At 35.5% G+C, this 18,080-nt stretch overlaps 1 long non-coding RNA gene across 5 annotated transcripts; it reads right to left on the bottom strand.

Annotated features, from left to right (window-relative positions):
* Positions 1–1,437: 1,437 nt before the first annotated feature.
* Positions 1,438–16,634, bottom strand: LOC132295309 (uncharacterized). 5 transcript variants are annotated; one of them, XR_009478433.1, is made up of 6 exons: positions 16,271–16,619; positions 16,022–16,139; positions 13,608–13,716; positions 7,745–7,894; positions 7,458–7,542; positions 1,438–1,712 (listed from the first exon to the last, which is right to left on the bottom strand). It is a non-coding gene; the product is annotated as an uncharacterized LOC132295309 (long non-coding RNA). The 5 variants fall into 5 exon arrangements; XR_009478436.1 differs by lacking the exon at positions 7,458–7,542 and having other exon boundaries at positions 16,271–16,617; XR_009478435.1 differs by lacking the exons at positions 7,458–7,542; positions 7,745–7,894 and having other exon boundaries at positions 16,271–16,603.
* Positions 16,635–18,080: the final 1,446 nt, after the last annotated feature.

The raw sequence follows: 18,080 nt of genomic DNA, 5'->3' as shown, positions 1-18,080 counted from the left end.
TTCAGGTACGTGATAATCTCTCGCTTTCAACATGTGAAGTTCTATAATTACGACAATTAAAAACATTGTGTCATTTCGATAAAAGTCTCAAATTGGAATTGGCACAGTATCGGGAAGTGGCAGCCCTTGCTCAATTTGGGTGAGATTGATCATAGATCTCTAAATGAATGCTTGTTTTCATTTCCTAATGGCTATGCTATGGTTGAGTGGTATTTTTGGTTGCTTAACCAATTTTAATTTCGATTCCTAGATTTGGTTGCTGTTACTACTGTCTTGATTGTTGAAGCTGTTAGGGTTGGGTGTTGCCTGTCCACTCTGTGTTGGTGTCATTTGACTTGTCCTGCTCTTCACTTGGATGGTGCTCTTTAGTTAATTGCCTTTTGTGTTGTTACCGGATGATGTTGTTGCTGTTCATTTGTATTCTGCTAATTGAGCAGATCTGATGTATACTATTCTATTGTGCTACTACACAGTTGTATATGTATATATATTGACTGAAATTATACAAAACAGTTGTCATTGTTCATGTCAAATGGAGTTAATTCAATTTTTTTATTCAATGCATGTGCAATTTTCAATTCTTAAAATATTTTTCTTGTCAAATTCCAATTTCCAGTTGTTAATTCTATTATTATTATTATTACTTGTTTTTCTTAAATGAAAAATGGATGTACATTTTTTTTTTTTTTACTGTTATCAAATATTTTTTTATATTCTTGTTTTAAAAAATTTATATTACAAATTTTACATTACTAAAATAGTTTTCAATCTCAGCATATTTGACTTATTTGTTTACACTTGATTTGTCCCCATTATTGTAACAACCCGGACCTGGAGGCCCGAACCGTTAGCTGGGTCCTTACTTGAACCCGAAGTCACCTAGGTCAAACTCGTCATTTTTAGTGCCAAAACATCCCCCTTAGGATCATCACTAGACTTTTACCAGGCTCAAAATGAATTCCGAGGGTCAAGAATAGGATACATTGAAGAGAAGAAGGAAAATGAACAAATAGGTCCACTTCGGTGGCTCAAAATGAATTCCGAGGGTCAAGAATAGGATACATTGAAGAGAAGAAGGAAAATGAACAAATAGGTGCACTTCGGTCGACCGAAGTGGAGCTTCGGTCGGCCGAAGCAGACCCTCAAGAACTGGTCGACCGAAGCCTTCTTTCAGTCGACCGAAGGGATAGATCCCGAGAGCACAAAAGAGGTTCGGTCGACCAAAACCCATTTCCGTTGGCCGAAAAGGGAGATTTTGAGAGCATACAAGTGGTTCAGTCGACCGATGAGCCATTTCGGTCAACCGAAATGGCTCCTCCGAGCCCTAATCCTGAAACTGAGGTGCTGCACTAAGGAGATGAAGGGGAAATTGAAATGGGGACTTTGTAAATGAATTAAACTTGCCCCAAACAATCAAAAATGAATCATTCTACCATTCTAGACAAGAATGCCAATGCATGATCACATTACAACGAAATTTGATTCATTTACATAAGTCTAATACATAGTCTTTACATCTTGAACCAATTTACATCAAGATAGAGCTAAGGCTCATGATTGGATTACAAGGCTATAAACATTAGCGTAGACACATTTCCAAAGTAATGGATATACAAAAGAATGACCTAGATACAAAAATAGCAAAAATAATGAACTTCAAGCACTCCGTCAAACTTGTGGTGGATTGTCATCCGCCACCTCCTTTCTATGACCTGAAAAATGTTAAATATGTTGGGGTGAGCAATTGCTCTGTAGGTGGTACCTAAGACACACCTCTTGTGTCCCCGTGAATCCAAACAAAGAATGGAACAATAGGGATCAGGGTCATACTATATCGGGAAAATATAACATCACATCCACTCTCAACATAAGCAACATTATGCAATGAAATGCAATGCATGCCAATGTCGCTCCCCATTTTCAACATCCAAATCCATCATGTTCAAAATGTTAATATAACCCGTCCTTTGGTGACCCCGCAGCGACACGAGAGAAGGATTGGCTAGTGTCCTTGACCCTTGGTACCCCTGCGACGTCATTTTGGGCCCAGCTAGCTCAACCACGCTAGGGTAGTTTCCCTAGTTCCCTCTAGGCTATATTAACACACCGGCCTTTTGGTACCCTCGTGACGACCGGGTTTTCACAAAACACTTTAAATAAAACTTCTTCCCAAACTTCCCCTTTTTCATTTGAAAACAATTGTACCCATTTTCATGCCCAATGTTAGTGCATGGATGCATCAATGCCATGTCCATGTTTATCATCCCACAACTAGTTCAATTTTAATTAACAAAGCATGATTCACAAGAATTTGTAAGAAAATTACAACATGCTTTCATACAATAAAAAAAATCTAGTATGATGGACATATGGAAATCAACACTTAGGCATACTCTTCACATAGACAATTTAATACATATAGTTACACAATTAACATATATGCACAACAACCAACAATTTGCAAGATTCTATACAAATTAATCATGCTAAACCACAATTCAAGAGGAGTTAACTCACTAAAGCACAAGATTGCATGGATTAAGAACCCCTACCTCGATTTGATGCAAAACTCTCAAATTGGGTTCAAATTTTAGAAAATCTAAGGGAAGTCCAAAGCTGAAATTGCTGGTATGGATTCAAAGATCTCGCCGTGAGCTTTGATTTGCCGCAAACGGCACTTAAAATCACTAAGTACTGAGAGAGAAATCTTGATTCAAAGTTTGGTGCAAAATGAAAAAGAAAATGAAGAGGAAATGAGGGAGAGAGAGTAACTAACGGGGAGAGAGAAAGTGAGAGACCAAAATGGTCTCTAAACCACCAAATATGTGAATGGTGGGTCCCACCACCAACATTTTGACTTTTCCTTTTTCTTTTGTTTTATTACACACCACACAATTAAATACATGAGCACCACGAAATAAATACCACATAAATCACATAAAATAAAATGCATGAAGTGCAAATGAACCCAACCAAAATCCCCGTACACAACAATACCGATAGCGGGTCTCACACGGGTTTGTCTGGTTCGAAAAATAGAAAAAAAAAATGACCAACCTTGCATTTCAAAGAGTGTCGAACTCAATGAAATGCCCCAAACAACTATCCGACACACTCGGCACACCCTACGGTGTCCGGTACGCGAAATGTGAAAAGACAAAATTGCCCTTGCAAAGACAAAAATTCCAGAAAAGAAAAGTAGAAAAAATTGGAAACATCACAATCTCCCTAACTTAAAAGGATTTTGTCCCCGAAATCAAGTCATACCTGTAGGAGAAAACAACGCCGGACACTTGGAGCGAACCTCCTGCTCAAGCTCCCAAGTAGCCTCCTCAACTCCGTGGTGTCTCCAAAGAACTTTCACCAATGGTATCGTCTTTTCCCTTAACACCTTCTATCGTGTGTCAAAGATCTGGACTAGTCCCTCTTCATTGGAGACATCCTCATCAACGTCCACGTCAACCCAATCCAAAACATGAGATGGACCCGATTCATACTTCCGTAGCATCGACACATGAAAAACATTGTGAACCCTGTCCATCTGTGGTGGCAAAGTAAGTCTATAGGCAATCTCTCCTACACGGTCCAAAATCTCAAACGGCCCAATGAATCGTGGCGACAACTTGCCACTCTTCCCGAACCTCATCAAACCCTTCCGTAGAGAAACCCGTAGAAAAATATGGTCTCCCACCTCAAAGATAGCGGTCGTCTCCGCCTATCCGCATAGCTTTTCTGTCGACTCTGAGCTGTGAGCAACCTTTATCTGATCAGCTTAATCTTCTTGGTAGTCTCGAGCACAATGTTGGGTCCTAAGGCGGCTGTCTCGCCTACCTTAGTCCAACAGACTAGAGACCTACAGGGTCTACCATACAACGCCTCAAATGGAGCCATCTCTATGCTCACCTGATAACTGCTGTTGTAGGCAAACTCAATAAGTGGAAGGTGATCCTCCTAACTACCTCCCAAATCAAGCACACATGCCCGAAGCATATCCTCTACGATCTAGATAGTACGCTCTGACTAGCCATCTGTTTGTGGATGGAATGCCATACTAAGGTGCAACGCTGAGCTAGACGCTGCTTGAAGTCCTTCCTAGAACTTTAAAGTGAACTTGGCATCCCTATCCGAAACAATGGTTACTGGAACTCTATGTAACCTTACAATCTCCTTCACATAAAGAATACCAAGTGCCTCTGCATCATCCGTTGCCTTAATAGGCAAAAAGTGAACCGTCTTGGTCAATCTGTCAATGATGACCCATACGGCCTCGTTGCCTCTCCGTGACCTTGGAAGACCTATCACAAAATCCATGGCAATGTGTTCCCATTTCCACTGCGCTACAGGCAATGGTTGCAATAAACCCGCCAGTTTCTGATGCTCGGCCTTCACCTACTGACAGGTAAGGCATCTAGCTACAAACTGTGCAATATTTTTCTTCATCCCATTCCACCAATACTAATGTCTCAAATTGTGATACATCTTGGTACCACCTGGATGAACTGCAAAGCGGGAAGTATGAAACTCCCATAGAACATCCTCATGACAAACTATGGGAACAACCAACAAACCTTTGAATCGTAGACCTCCATCTACATGCAAAGTCCAGTTCTTTACTGTCCCACCACTGGAGATCAAAGTGTGAATGGCATCTAAATCCGGATCCTATCTCTGTGACTCAATCACTCGTCCAACAAGAGTGGGCTGAGCCACAAGACTAAACAAGAATGCCGACTCACCGCAAATATCAACATCAAAACACTGCAATCCCATTTCTGCCAAAACCTTAAGCGTTTTCTATTTTTGAATAGCCAAACCGGCTAAAGTTCCATGAGATTTCCAGCTTAAGGCATCTGCTACCACATTTGCCTTACCCGGATGATACTGCAAGTCAAAATTGTAATCTTTGAAGAATTCAACCCATCGCCTCTGTCTGTTGTTCAAGTCCTTTTGGGAGAAAAGGTATTTGAGACTCTTGTGATCCGAGAATACCTCGAATCTCTCACCATACAAGTAGTGTCTCTAAAACTTCAAAGCAAATACAACTACCGCTAATTCCGGATGATGAGTAGGGTAGTTGTACTCATGAGTCTTCAACTGTCGAAACCCATAAGCCACTACTCTACCATCCTGCATCAACACACATCCCAATCCATCACATGAAGCGTCACAATAGATCACATAACCCAAGCCACGCTCAGGTATCACCAACACTGGAGCTGTAGTCAATCTTGTCTTCAACTCCTGAAAAGATGACTCACAACAGGGACGGAGCCAATGAAGGCCTGGGGGGCATGTGCCCCCCCTGAGTTGGTCAACAACCTATAATATATGTGGTAATTTTTTAAAAAAATTCCATATATATGAAAAAATTTATACAGTGCCCCCCCTCAAATTTTTAGTTCCTAAAATTATATTTTTATTTTTTCTTTCTTTTCTCTTTTATTCTTCACATTCCTTAAATTTATTTAGTAGAAAAAGTCAAAATTTTCTTCCTCAATTGAAACTTTTCAACTATTTCCTTTTAAAGTTCTCTCATTTTTCTTTCCTTTTATACTTTAATAATTTTTTTCTTCTTTGTCTTTTGAATTTTATAGTTGTTATATATATATATATATATATATATATATATATATATATATATATATTCCGTATTTTTATTATTTTTTTAACAGCGTGCCCCCCCTCACTTGAAATCTCGGCTCCGTCACTGGACTCACAGGCTTCATTCCACACAAACTTTATCCCTTTCCGGGTCAAACGGGTCATAGGCACTGCCAAACGGGAGAAATCTTTCACAAATCTCCGATAGTAACCCACTAAACCAAGAAAACTGCGGATCTCAAACACATTCTTGGGTTGCTCCCAATTCAAAACTGCCTCAATCTTGGATGGATCAACCGATACTCCACCTTCCGAAACAACATGCCCCAAAAACTTCACCTCTTGTAGCCAAAACTCACATTTCTCATATTTGGCATACAATCGGTGCTCCCGTAAAATCTGCAATACAATGCTCAAATGGATCTCGTGCTCCTCCCGAGTCTGTGAACACACAAGAACGTCATCCACGAAAACTACCACAAACTGGTCCAAGTAATCGTGAAAGACACAGTTCATCAAGTTCATGAATGCTGCTGGCGTATTAGTCAAGCCAAAAGATCATATTTATCATATTTATCGAAAAGGTCATATTTATCATATTTGTCAAGCTTTCAATTTATATATATTTTGTCAAGCTTTTAGTCTTTTATCAAAAAGTCAATTTTCGTGAAATAAAAACTTCTGAAACTAGACCAAACTAAAGCAAGTTCTAGAACGCAGTAATGAGCTCTTTTCAAAGTAACAAAATCAGACCTATTTCGAAATATATAGTGGTATTTGTATAAATGAGTAAGCAAAATTCCTGGCATAGTTAATGAATAAAATAATAATTTTGCTATAGAAGTAAAAATAGCTACAAAAAAACATTTCTTATTTTAATTTTGCTTATAATTCGTCAATTCACACGTTATTACTAATTTGTGACAACCATTATTCAAGAACAGCCTGAACAGGTCAGGATGATATTTGCTCCTAACTCAAGCTCAGTTTGATGACAAATCTTTGTTCAAGCCTCACGCAAAGCATTAGAAATTGGCCCAAAGTTTGTAACAGCAACTTAATACAATAGCTCAGTTTGACATTGTTGGGCTTATTGGTTGGTATTGGGTCCAATTACCCAAGCTCAAAACTGATTCAACCAAAGCAAAACAAATTTACCGTGTCCCATGATACTCCAGTCTAACTATAAATTACCTACTCATCCATGAGTAGTTACTCTCCACTAATGGCTGATGTGGTTCGATCTTATACTAATACATGAATTTTAATTATAAATTTAAAAAGTTGAAAATAAAAATGAACGGAAGACTGGGAGTTCAATTTTCTTATTTATTACTTTTCTATTCTCATTATACTGTAGTACTTCTTCTTGAAGTAGTTTTTAAGTAATTGGAACCCTTGTAATGCTTTTTCTAAAATTCATACCATCATACTATTAGATAGATACACACAAAAATAAAATCTCCACAATTTCCTCTCCCCAAACAACTAATAACAGAATCTAATGTACATAATAATCAAATCTCTATGTGTGTGAACTTAAAGAATAATACCTTCCGAAAAGGGGGGGGGGGGGGAAAAACCTTAAAGAATAATAACAATAATGATAATGGGACTAAGTGGGATCCTGTCTTTGTTATGGAGAGGACTATTTTCTATTTTAATTAATTTGTAGAGGTTGCACAAGCTGCCCAGGTTGATAATTGCAACTCTTCATATGTCGTTGCTCTAAATCAAATTCACAATCTTAAAATAAAAATCAAAACCAAACTCCTGCTAATGATGACAACCCCATGATTTTGTTAAGCAACAAAAAAAACAAGATGAACAGAAAGAATTCAAGAATGAAAAGGTACCTTTGTCCTGGTAGAACTGAACTGAACAAACCAGAGAGAAAATGACTATTCAGTGCCAAACAGTTGGTGATGAATCGGATAGAAACTAAAAGAAGGCAAGAAAAATTGGGTGTGAACTTTCTAGTAAAAAAATTCTTCTCTTTTCACAGAAATTAAAAAGTAAAAAATAAAAAATAGTTAGAACCCAAATTAGCAAAAATCCTGCTAAGGATGACACCTTTTTCATGATTTTGTTAAGCAACAAAAGGAACAAGATGAACAAAAAGCATTCAAGAATGAAAAGGTACCTTCGTCTTGGTAGAACTGAACAATTGGTCGCTGGCCGTCGCTCCCCTCTGGTAGCTGCTGATTGATCGCCCGTCGCCGGTCATTGTTCACTGTACATTGTCTTCTTCGTCACACGAAAGGCACGGAAATGGTTAGGGGTTTATTGATCGCTGTTTACAGAGAAGGTGGGTGAGAGAGGGCGGCACGAATGGGAATGTGAAAGAGGCATTAGGGCTTGAAATTAGATAAGTGTAGAAAAGGACATTTTAGGCAACACATAAAATAGGAAGAAGGGTATTTTAGGCAACAGAAATATGAAACAATATTTTTTTCATGTGCCACCTCAACTTTTGGGTCAAACTCATTTTAGAGAAACTATGGGACTTTGACTTAGCCTCTTAGTAAATATGGTACCCTAACCCTATTTATATGTAATAATCCCTTTTATAAATGCAATTGTATAAGGGTAAAATAAAAAATTTGTAAATATAACAAATTTACACTATTATTTGGGTAAACTAGACCTTCCCTGGGTGGTTTGGTCTAATTGCAAATAAACTTGAAGTTTGTCAAATTTTTAGAAAGACACCCTGTGTCAGTTTTTCTTATAAATTTACTTAACTACCCTCTTTATTATATTATTAAAAATATCAAAATATTTTGGTATATAAAATGATTTTACCCCTTTAAACCATAATTCCCACCTACCTTCTTGTTCTCTCTCTCCACCTACGGCCATGGCCACCACCACCATCTCTCTCCCCTCTTTATTCTCTACTCTTTCGCACAAACCAACACAGTCCTATGAATCCACAACAATAATCCCCGCCGGAATAGGATCGTCCGGTTCAGCCGCTACTGGCAGCCCACATCCAGCCATCTTCCCCCAGATTCCCCCTTTCCACCGCTAGAGCCCACTGTCGTCGACCTCAATGACGAGATTGCCCTTGCTGTCAAGTGGGCAGTAAATAACTACTTCCGCCCTAGGGACGGCATGATCCTCGTCCATGTCCGCCCCACCTCCGTCCTCTACGGCGCCGACTGGGGCGCCATCGACCTCTCCTTCGACACTAACTCCGAGGAGTCACAATAGAAGCTCAAGGATGAATTCGACAACTTCGCCACCAGCAAGGTAAGAACCAAACTATTGTTGCGAACCCTTCCTTCTCCAACGACATTGCCACAATCACCAACCCGTTTTAGTTAAAATTTTGATTTTGACCTCCTGCAGCACCGGCGGCGTTTTTCCTCTAGTTGCTCCTCTTATGCGTATGTGTGTACATATATAGCAAACATTTTTTTAGGGATTACCTACTGATTATGTGTGTGTGTAGCTAGTGATTCCTGGTTTGCTGATCATGAAAGTTGTGTGCTTGGTGGTTTGAGTTTTGCAATCTCTTTCTTAAATTCATTCGTCTTCTGCAATATCTAATTGCATACAGGTAATGCAGAGGTTCAATTTTCAGGAATGGAAGAACTAAAAAAAAAATCAGATCTTTAGATTCACACCTAACAGTTTGAGAATTGACTAGGTAACATATATGATGAATTTTAGGTAACATATATATATGTGTGTGTGTGTGTGAAAACCCATTGAATAAAATTTGAATGATGATATTTTAATTTTTCATTACAATTATAATAGAAATTTTACATTATGGCTGTGAATACTCGCAAAGTCACAAATAAGTCACAACTTGGTCACTCACTTTTAATTAATTCACCAATACTAGTAATATAAGAAAGATATGGAGACTAAATGTTGGGTGTATAAACAAATTCATATATGTGTGTGTGTGTATGATATGGAAAAAGATAAGGGAGATGATGTGTGGTGGTAGTGGTGAAGGAGGAGGTAGTAGAGGTGGTGGAGTTGGTGGTGGTGGTGGGTAAGTGGAGAGAGAGAGAGAGTGAAGGGCAATTTTGGTTCTTTAAACAATTTTTTTTTTTTTTTTTATTTTATTTAAATTTGATGACATAGTAAGGGCAATAGGGTCTTTTTACTTAGTTGAAGGGTATTATGGTCACTTTAAACTAATTTCTAACATGTTCATTTTTGTACGAAGGGAGGTCTTTGCAAAATCGGGCAAACCTCATAGGACACATTGCAAAAATAATACAAACCTCAGGTTTATTTGTAATTAGGTTAAACCTCAGGGGAGGCCATTGTAATTTATCCTTATTATTAATAACATTCTAAAAATTTAAAATAAATTCTAAAAATGTTAATTATAAAAATAATTTTGTATATAGAATTCTTAGTTTAGGATTTTATTAGTATATTTTGATATAGAATTGATATTATGTATTTATTGAAATAAATTATATATTTTATTCTCTAAATTTCTTTTTATTGAATTTCAGTAATTTTAACTATTATATTATTATTACGATTATCTCCTCTAATTAGATTTCCTTTTAGTATTTTCTACTACTATATTGTTATTATTAGTATTTCTCCTCTAATTGGATTTTATTTTATTGAATTAAATAAATAATTTTTTTTAACATTATATATTTTGTTCTCTAATTAAATTTCCTTTTATTGAATTTCAATATTTCCGTTTTTTTAATTATATATATTTTCTTCTCTAATTAGATTTTCAACTATGCTACTATATTATTATAATTATTAGTGTGTCCTAGTACTATATTATTAAATAAGTTTTTAATATTATATATTTCATTCTCTAATTAGATTTTTATTTACTGAATTTTAATATTCCATACTAGTATGTCATTATTATTAGCATTTCTTTCTCTAAATAGATTTTTATTAAATTTTAGTAGTTTAACTTTAGCATTTTTTTTAAATATTATTTAGAAAAAAAAATTAGTATTATATATTTTCTTTTATTGAATTTCCTTTTAATATTAATAATAGTATAAATTTCCTTCTTTAATTAGATTTCCTTTTATTGAGTTAAATAAATAAGTGGTAAATGATTTGAAACACTTTGTACTTTTAATAATACTAGTAAAATTGAAATTCAAAACACAGATTTTTGAACCTCAAAGTTCAATTTCCTAATGAACGCACAATAATCTACTTAAATTTAATTTATAATTCTTTTATAAACAATTTTTAAATATAATTTAAAAACTATATATTTTTATGGTAATTGAATTTTATTTAAGCAAATATACCTCACATATAAGTAGATATACACTTGCAATATATTAAAATGGCTATCCAATGACACGTTACAATATTATTTTTTGTGATGTCTAATTTTTCAAATACTATAAATAGAAATTCAATAATAAGTGTGTGTTTGCTTTAACTTAAAAAAATGATATTTTATGATGCGTTGTAGTTATTTGAAATCAATTAGTGTTACAAGTAGATAGATTCTTTCTCCAAAAGGTTAGACACCATGTGATTTAAATTCGATTTCTGAAAAGTTTTAAATTCGATTTCTCCAGTATAGTGGACTGGTGTGCTTGACATTACCAGAGAACCAAAAACTAGTCTTTTCTCTTTCAGTTTTGCCTTTTTCTATATATGATAGATTTCTAGAATGATCTGCAAGTCAATGGAAAAGCCCAACACAATAGAAGTAGAACACTAGTTTTGAGTTCTCTGATCAACAGCAGCATGACTACTTTGGCAATAATGTATTGTTCATTGATTGCTGACGGTTCTAAGATGAAATGTTATGTACCATCTGAGTACGAGATAGAGCTGCTAACCGATGCTTTTTTTTTTCTTTTCTTCTAAGCTTAAGGCTTTTCTGGGAGTAATTATTGCTCATGTATGAATTAATTGTGTTTGATGTGTAGTTGGCTCTATGGATTTATCTATGTCCTTCTAACATAGCCCTGGTGTTTTCAATATAAGAAAATTATAAATCCTACTAAATAGAAGAGCCATTGTTTTAAGCTTAAAATATAGTCATTGAAGTTTGGTCATGACTCTGCATACCAGTCAACATGTTCTCACACACACACACACCTACTAAATAGAGGAGCCATTGTTTTAAGCTTAAAATATAGTCATTGAAGTTTGCTCATGACTCTGCATACCAGTCAACATGTTCTCACACACACACGCACACACACACACACACATTAGCAGTCAGATTTTGCATCTTGGACTACGAAGGATGAATTGATGAACATGTGAGAAATAGAGGAATGAACAATGATTATTGATATATATGTGTGTGTGTGTGTAAAGATTTATGTTCTGATATAGAGAATCAAAATTTAACTACAAGGAGGAAGTTCCTCCTTACATGAAGGGGCATGGACAAGTGATAAGGCTAGCACAAAATCCATGGAGAAACTTCAAACCTACCTACCAATGATCCAAATCCATCCATTGCCCCACTAGTTCTCCCCACAAAGGAAAGAAAAGAAAAGAAAAGGATTTAGATTTTCATGCCAACCAAACAATCATAGGAACATGAACACTTTGAAAGTAAAATGCAAACAAAGGACCCCATCGATCCCATATGATAATAAAATTTTAAGAAACAAAATTAAAAAAATCCTTTTCTCTTACATCAAAGGGTCCCACCCCAAGTCCCCATTTTGGCCCCTAACAATCCCATTTTTAGGTTAATGGTTGATATTCAGTTGTGTCATGTTTTTTCATCAAATAAACAATGACTAGTGATTTTTTTTTTTTTTTTTTTTTCAGTATATAGTTGAATGTTCTGTATCTCAACCGTAGCATTTTATGATCTGTCATGTAAATTTTTCAGTGTCTGAGAATTGTGGAGTAGTAGCATGTATTTTCTTATTTTGTCCTGCCATCATTTTCGAATAGTTTTGTTTTTTTGTTTTACACTTTTAGAGAATGATATGTAATGAAACACTCAAAATTTATCATTTCTTTCTATAACTAAAGATGCTAAGAAAGTTATATCTACAAGATTCATCATGTTTATTTATGCATTTCCAAATGATGAAATATGTGAGTGCAGTAAGTTACAGTGATTAGAAAATATTTCCTTCTTGAAGACTATGTTTCAAAAGTGCTGGAAGCATAAAATTGTAACTTTTTTTTTTTTTTCCCAGTAAGCCATAAAATTGTAACTTCATTGCTTCATTGTGCATGTGTGTGTGTGAGACACAGAGAGTGATTGAGAGAGAAGTAGTTAATGTCACAATCTGAAGTCAACTAAGAATAAAGAAGCGAAGTGTAGATTTTAAAAGTGAATTCATAGGAGCGAACATGAAAATTTCTATTGGATACTTGAAGTATAGATTTTAAGAATAGAGAGGGGAATTTAAATGAAAATTTTCGAACTGAATATTGGATTTGGTCAATACAGGCTGGGGCTAGAAACCTACATTCAAAGGTTAATGGCTGCTCAGAATTACTTCCGTCTATTACTTATGGTACAACTTTTTAATGTACTTTTCAGAAAAGAAAAAAAGAAACAAAAAAAACATGTTTCTTGGTTGTATGACTTGTATTTTGGCCTTATAAACCTATCAAATGTTATCAGTGTATAGTGTAACATGGGGATGACCAGCTCTTTTGTGGACGTTCAGTCAGTATGGTGGTGCATGAAAACATGTATGTGCTATGTATAAACTGCAACACATAAAATTAAAACCCAAAAATTAACATCACAATACTAATATGTTTGTTATAAATGCATTTTATATGATTATAGATTTCAATCAACAAGAAGCCTCCACATACAATGATCCTATACTCCTATGCTTTTCAACAAATACAAGAAAGTAAATTGCCTCCACACGGGCCGATGATAAATAATGAAATTAAAATGCCTCCACACGGGCCGATGATTTAAAAATTGGTCACTTCAAGGCATGTGACCCCCTAATACACCGCAAAGAGTTTAAAAATTGGTCACTTCAAGGCACGTGACCCCCTTTTTGCAAAATGGAAGCATGAAAACTTACAATCATCTCCGAAGCAGTAGCATCAGTAGCACATGACCCCCTTTTTGTTCACTCACTTTTTCCACTTCACTAACCGTTCGTTTCATTGTCAGCTTATTACTTATCCTTCCTGGAAAAGCAAACAAAAAAGTGAGAATTCATTTAAGAGAATGCAATCAAATTGTTAAAAAAAGGCGGTGCACAATCCAAGAATCTTTTTAGGTTTGTACAACTTAACCATCTTGAATTTTTTCATCATTTTTATGGATTTTTAACACCATAAGCTTTAGTGCTTCACCACTTCTGCAATTTTACATGATGGATTTTACTATTCTTACTATTTCTATAGGTGAGTAAAAATAGGTGATCGAGGTGAAATTCACCATCCTGTGAAATTTCACATGGCATGAAACTGAAAAAAAATTAATAATAATAATAATTTCTTGGAGAGAATTTTGATTCTTTGATGTATTAATCTTCTAAAAGCCTAAAAAAAAAAAACATATATATAAAAAGAAGCAAAGCTTCTAATGTACTCTGTCCGTCCCACAATAGTTGTCCACATTGGGACGAAGATAGTAATAGAGAAGTTAGTTATAGAGTGTGAACAACATGATTCGTGTTAGTTATATAAGTAATTATTATTTTAAAAAAACCAAATTTTATATAAGTAATTATTTACTTTCCTTATCTTGTCTTGCAATAGTATTATATTTCTCCCATTTTCCTGTAGGAACTCTTATGCAATTTAACAAAAAAAAATAAAATAAAAAATAACACTCTTATGCAGTAATAGAGGCTGATCAGACTAGTCCTGTGGGCTCTAGAGAATTGTTCGTAAAATGTTGGGAAAGTGAAAGGTTGCTTCAGTTGGAGATACTTGTGTTGAGAAAGGAAAGGAAAAGAAAAGGGAAAAGGAAAAGGAAAAAAAATAAAATAAAATGATTCCATCTATTTTTTCAACATTTGCTTTTATGTCCTTTCTTGTCATGGGTCCCTTCTCTTTAGGAGAATGTCTTACATAGATATATAGAAAACTTGCATTCTTTTGTTGAGGTGACCCCAATGCATGAAGCCATAAATTGAGCTTGTTAAGTCAAGAATGAATAAGCAAAAGCAGAAAGAAAAAAAGAAAAATGAAAAGATACACCAACTAATGATATCCTTATGTGAGAAATCATGAAGTGGGTATGTGTCTATGTTGTGTGTGTGTGCGTGTATTGGGAGAGATGGAAATTAGAAGGTGAATGCCATAAATTTTTAAATCTTTTCATTTTTTCATTTATGTTCAATAAGCACATAAGACACATACAGATTCTAATATTCAATAAGAAATTAGTATATAGTTTATTTCAGCAAGCATAAATATTACTCAAAAAAGATATAAAAAGCTGAATTCATGCAATTTTTCATGATGAGAAAAATATCATAGTAAAATATAAATGTTAAAAATGCGCGCACATACCACCTGACATTGTAATGGTGGAAAAATGAATTGTGATAGAAGATGAACACGAAGATTCATCTACACATGATAATGTCATAACGAACCAACAAATGCTCTGTTGCAAGGAAAGAACATTTATAGGGAGTAAGTAACAATGTTTGCGCAAGACATTTTTGTTTTGGTTTTTTTGGGTAAGGATACATGTGATATGAACAATAAAGAAGTATGTACAAGTTCAGGTATATCATTCTTTCCATGAAATTTTTTTACATGAAAAACATTTTTTGATATAAAATCATTTTATACCAAAACCAATGGAGATGAGAGAGAGAATCTGGAAAGCAGTAAACAAATTCAACTTCTCTCTCTATATATACACATATATATATATATATAATATAATCACTAAAAAAGATATACTACTCTTTTATAACATGATATTAATCTAAAAACAAAGCCTTCAGAAATCCTATGAAACGGACAGACCCTATAATAATTTGGTCATGACTGGAAAAGTCCCAATACATTTCACTTCATCCTTCACAACCTCTGTCAAAGTTCAAGTTCAACAAGCATTTCTGAATGAATTTAGTTTTCATAATATTTTAATAAACTAAGAGAAAGTGAAATCCAATGTTAACAGGCAACTATCTAAATTATCAGGTATAAAGGTTAGGAATGGTAAAAAGAATAGATCTCGAATAATACTCATTAATGTTGGAGCTTCCTGAACAACATATATCTAGAATAATTGTCAAAGATTAGAACAATTTAACCAGCTAATGTCTCTGTCATGCCATGGATTGCGATATTGTTGGTAGTACCAAAGGATTCCGTTCCAAATCAGGGCACGATGAGAAGTCAAATTAAACTTTCAGATCAACAGATTCCCAAAAAAAAGTAAAGAAAAATAGAGAAAAGTAAAGAAAAATTCAAAGTCCAAAACAAAAAAGTTCAAACAATCAAACATAGGAAGTTAGGAGCACACCTTGTTTAGACTTCAGAAAGCTGTAAGGAGGAGGCAAGGAGCTATCCAAGGCTTTCGCGATGTCCAGTAGTCGGGGGCAAGGAGCTAGGGCTTTCGCGAAGAGAGTCGTCTGCCGACTCTGCAGAAATAAAGCTAGGGCTTTGTAACTTTCCTACTAGTGCACGTTGACAAATATGGTAATTTCATAATTTAAATTAAAAAAATATATATACACAGGTAATCAAAATCAGAAGGCGAACAGTTACTAACCTAAAAAAATTCTCGTCCGATCTGTTAGTGTAGACGAGGTTTTGGAAACCCCCAATGACGACTCTTTCTCTCTGTGTGTGTGACTTTGTCTCTCTAAACCAAGCCACCAGTTTTGGAACGCTGACCGGTGATGGAAGGAGAGAGAGCTGTGATGACCGGTGATGGAAGGAGAGAGTTGTGATGACCGGTGATGGAAGGGCGAGACCGATGATGGAAGGGCGAGAGAGCTGTGATGGAAGGAGAGAGAGCGGCTGAAGGTGTTAGGGTTATTGCAAAATGAAATGGGAAAGGGGAATAAAGTGTTAATTGGCTCTCAAAAATGAAGTAGTTTAGGGCCTAAAATTAACGGAGGGAAAAAAATGGAGGGAAGGGGAAAAAAAAAAAAAAAAAGGAGGGAAGGGAAAAAAAGGCTAAAGACTTAATACTAGCGCTCCTAAAAAAAGCTTTGGTACAAAAGACCCAATACAAGCGCTCTTAAGAACGCTGCCACTAACGACCCAATACCAACGCTCCTACAAAGAGCGCTGATACTAAAGACCCAATACTAGCACTCCTAATGAGAGTGCTGGTACTAAAGACCCTATACATCCTATACCAGTGCTCCTAAAAAGAGCGTTGGTAATAGTGCACCTACACCAGCGCTCTTCAAAAGAACACTGGTAAAACCCCAATCTGTTGTAGTGAGAGATTAAAATGTACCTCTAAAACAATATATTTACCTATGAAATTAATAAGGTAGCTCATTTTAACCAATTTAAATGTCATAAAGTAGCAATATTCATTTACATTTTTCTCATAAAAAACATACGTAGTATTACTTAAATATTATTATATTATATGATAATTCAAGTCTTTTAACTGATTATTTATCACTTGTAATTGGGGGATGAGAACTTAATTCCCTTGTAATTGAGGAATGAGAAATTTAAGTGTACAACACAAAAATGCCATTGATGTGAAGGCTAAGACTACACATATCAACATCTCTTTAGTTCTAACCTACAATTGTGCACTCTTTTATATAATTGATAATGTCTATATGCGAATTATGACTTTACACTAAAAATAAATTTTTAGCTAAGTTTCCCTACTTTATAGATTTGTTTTGCCTTTGTCAGACCGATTCTCCAATTGTTTGTACTCTAAAAAATCATTCAGATTAAGACGTGGATCGAGGCTCACGGTGACCTCCTCTACCACCACGGACAGCCCTGGCAGCCCTCCTACCGCCTCGAATACCTCTGGTAGCCCATTTGCCGAGCATCACCCCCAGCGGCCTCATCCTCAACTGCCTCATCAATAGGAACATCCTCAGCAGCTCGTGTCGCTCTAGCCAAGGCATCCCTCGTGACACTACGGCCCCTAGAGGAGGCAGCCTTCCTAGTGCTAGAACTAGGATGTCGTCTTCTGCGAGAAGGGCCCGCATTTCCAACAGCCATCAAATGAAGCAACAGGTAAGTACCTCCCCACTCTGCAAGGAAAACATTTCCAATAATCAGTTAAAAATCAAAATTTTAAAATTCAACTGTGATAAGTAGCATGGTCAACATGAACTGTGAAAAATTGAATAGCAATCTCTGCATGCTTAGTTAGCTACAACTTGTTTATTGCGTATCTAGTTATCTGCAACTTGATATATCAATAAGTTTATGTTATTTTTGACTTCTCTATCTACGTATCTTGTTATCTCCAACTTGATAGATTAATATGTTTAGGTTATCTACAACTTAATGTTTATTTGTGTATCTTATTATCTGCAACTTGATACATCAATACGTTTAGGTTATTTACAACTTGCTTATTTGCGTAT

This window comes from Cornus florida, unplaced genomic scaffold, assembly GCF_030987335.1.
Source record: "Cornus florida cultivar Cherokee Brave unplaced genomic scaffold, ASM3098733v1 CherokeeBrave_3.0.0_Hap2_Chr02, whole genome shotgun sequence".
In the NCBI taxonomy this organism is placed as follows: domain Eukaryota; kingdom Viridiplantae; phylum Streptophyta; class Magnoliopsida; order Cornales; family Cornaceae; genus Cornus; species Cornus florida.
This window is presented reverse-complemented; position numbering and strand designations above follow the sequence as displayed.